Raw genomic sequence first — 3,845 nt, forward strand, 5'->3', positions numbered from 1 at the left:
TATATATATATATATATATATATATATATATATATATATATATATATGTACACCCCATCAATGTCTGTTGAGGCCTTGCATGCGGACTGGCAGATAAATCCTTAAGAAACACTCCTTTCTCAAAGGACAGCATGATTTCCCATGACTCAAATATTTCCCAACGCGTATAATTAACTACAGGTCTATAAAGAACAAAATACACAGCATTTTGAATCCACTAAAATGTTATAGAAACAATAATTGGAAACAACTGTGGCTGAGGTGTCACCTCAGTGATGTAAGGTGAGGTGTTAATGGAGTTAACACCACTGGTGTTTCTGTGTGTAAGCACAAGGGGAGACACATGACAAATATTTCTACTTTGAACCTTCTTTGAAAGCAACAAATATTTTCTCTGTTGCTGGCTCTCCTTCTCTCACACACACCTCATAGAAATATACACATAAATTTCCAAAATCTGAAGGTGGTGAAATATTTAAAGCTGCAGAAATTTGGATAACTGGAGTGTTCTGACCTCAATAGGGTAGTTGTGCAGTCATGGTGACTGTGATGTGCATAAGCACCTTGCAAGCAGAAGCCAGAACAAACCCCAACAAACAGAAGGGAGTGAGCAGGGCATGACGTCCCCTGTGCACCTGAGGCTGTATTTTCAACTGATAGCTGTGTGAAAAGATATCCAATAGTCCCTGGTAGGTTGGCCATACTCCAGTAGAGGCCACACATGCAAAGGTGTGTGTGTGTGTGTGTGTGTGTGTGTATGTGTGTGTGTGTGTTTGTCTGTATTGGCAACATGTATTGGATTTGATATTTTCTCCATTAATTAATTTATTTATTCACTTTACATCCTGATCACAGCACCTCCTCTTTGCCTCTCAGTCTCCTCCTCACACACATCCCCCTAGTCTCCCCTTTCTTTTCCTTAGAGAAGGGGGAGGCCCCCATCGGTATCAACTCACCCTGGCACATTACACCTCTTTCTAGGTGCATTCTCTTCCACGGAGGTAAGAAAAGGCACAGGGGGTCTAGAACCAGCCCATGCATGCTTTTTGGTTAGTGGTTCAGTCTCTGTGAGCCCCCATGCACCCAGGTTATTTGACTCCTGGGTCTTCTTGGGGAGTCCTTGAAACCTCCTGTACCCTCAATTCCCCAACTCTTCCATAAACTCCCCGAGGTCTATCTAATGTTTGGCTGTGGGTCTCTGTATCTGTTCCCATCAGCTGCTGAGTGAAGCCTCTCAGAGGAGTTAAGTTAGGCTCCTGTCTACAAGCAGAGCAGGGCAACATTGACAGTGTCAGGGTTTGGTTCTCTCCCATGCAATGTGTATCGAGTAGGGCCAGACTTTCGGTGGCCATTCCATCAGTCTCTGCTCCTTCTTTGTCCCTGCACATCTTATGGGAAGGGGAAATTTGGGGTCAAAGATTTCGTGGGTGGGTTGGTGTCCGTTTCCCTCACCTGGAAGTCCTGCCTGGCTACAGGAGGTAGAGACATGTCAGTCTCCATATCCACCACTAACAGTCTCAGCTAGAGTGGCCCCCATAGACTTCCTGGGGCCTCCCTTTATCCCAGGTCTCTGGCACATCCTAGAGATGACCCCCTAGAAATTCCATTCTCTCTCCTAGACTTCTCTCCCTACTCCTCATCCCCACTCTACCATTCCTAGATGGAACTAGAATATATCATTCTGAGTGAGGTAACCCTATACCAAAAATATATGCATAGTATGTGCTCACATATAATAAGATATTAGCAGCAAAGTACAGGATAACGATGCTACAGTCTACAGACAAAGGAAGATAAGTAACAAGGAAAGCCCAAGGGAGGATCTTTGAATCTCTCTCAGAAGGGAAATTAAATAAGAATTGGAGGTGTGGAGAGAGAGAACTGTGTAGCAGAGGGGATTGGAAGGTGGGGAGGGAGCAAGAACTTGACTTTTTTTTCTTTTAATTTATTTATTATTTATTACAATTTATTCACTTAGTATCCTGACTGTAGCCCCCTTCCTCTTCTCCTCCCAGTCTCACCCTCCCTCCCTCTTCTCCCTCTGTGCTTCTTCCTGAGACCACTGATAGGGGAGGTTCTCCTTCCCTTCTATATGACCCTAGCCTATCAGGTCTCACCAGGGCTGGCTGCATTGTCTTTCCTTGTGGCCTGGCAAGGCAGCACCACCCAGGAGGAGGTTGTCAAAGAGCCAGCCACTGAGTTCATGTCAGAGGAGACTCTGTTCCCCTTACTAGGGAACCCACATGGAAGCAGAGCTTCCCCTTGGATACATCTGACCAGGGGGTCTAGGTCCTCTCCATGCATGGTTCTTGGTTGATACCTTAGTCTCTGCAGGACCCTCTGGGACCACATTTTTTGGCTTTGTTGTTCTCCTTGTGGAGCTCCTGTCCCTTCCAGGTCTGTCTATCTCCTGTTCTTCCATAAGGTTCCCTGAACTCTGCCCAAACTTTGGCTATGAGTCTCAGCATCTGCTTTGATACCCTGTTGGATAGATTCTTTCAGAAACCCTCTGGGGAACCCTCCTCTATTGCCAGTGGGAGTGTAAATTTGTTCAACCACTTTGGAAATCAATCTGGTGATTTATCAGAAAATTAGAATAGTGCTACCTCAAGATCCAGCTATACCACTCCTAGGCATATATCTGAAATATGCTGAAATATAAAACAAGGACATTTGCTCAACCTTGTTCATAGCAGCTTTATTCATAATAGTCAGAATTTGGAAACAACCTAGATGTCCCTCAGTCTAGCAATGGATACAAAATCTGTGCTACATTTACACAATGGAATACTACTCAGCAATTACAAACAAGGAAATCATGAAATTTGCAGGCAAATGGATGGAACTAGAAAAGATCATCCTATATGAGGTAACCCAGAAGCAGAAAAACACACATGGTATATACTCAATGATAAGTGGATATTAAACGTACAATATACAATAAACATACTAAAATCTGTAGTCCTAAAGAAGCTAAACAACAAGGATAACCCCAGGGGAGATGCTCAATCCTCATTCAGAAGGACAAATGGGGTGGACATCGGAAGCAAGAGAAGACAGGGAGCAGGACAGGACTTGATGTTTTAAGAAGACTAAAATAAATTTGGTAGGAAAGGTAGAATAGATCTAGAGAAAGTTGTGGACAGTAATAAATATGGTCCAGACATAAAAGAAAATAAGGTAGTTAGAATAACCACTTGTTATGAAAAAAAAAGCTGCAATGATCATAGTTAAGCAGATGTCCTTGTTGTATGGTTGAGCATCTTTTGGACTGGTCATATAATATAGGATAAACATAGTAAAATCTATAATCCTAAAGAAGCCAAACAAGAGGATCCTAGGGAAGAGAGTTATTCCTCATTCAGAAGGTCAAACATGGACAACAGAAGTGGGAGATGACTGGGAAAAGTCTTTGTCTTTGACAAAGATACACATTTTTTCTGTCATCTTTGATACCTGAGACAGATACAGATCTAGATATAAAATTACATAATATAATTTTATAATATTATATAACATTATATATAATATAAAATTAATATAATATATAATATATTCTTCTGGATTACTCCTTTTTTTCTGCTGTAAATACATGAGTTTTTTTTTTTTTTAATTTTATACGCTTTCGAACACGGGACGCAAACCTCTGTGGAAACAGGAGAGGAATACTGCCCCGAGGTTTAGGAGTACAGAGGTTTTAAAGGAAAAAACGCAAGCAGTGATGTACACGCTTTGGCATTACATGATTGGGTAAAGGAAATTGACTTTTGAAATGACTGGTTCACTTTAGGCGCCAAGACTACAAACAGTTCTGGCCTGGTCATATGGGCTGGTTTCCTAGCAAC

The sequence above is a fragment of the Psammomys obesus genome, unplaced genomic scaffold (assembly GCF_907164565.1).
Source record: "Psammomys obesus unplaced genomic scaffold, mPsaObe1.curated_primary_1811, whole genome shotgun sequence".
In the NCBI taxonomy this organism is placed as follows: Eukaryota; Metazoa; Chordata; class Mammalia; order Rodentia; family Muridae; genus Psammomys; species Psammomys obesus.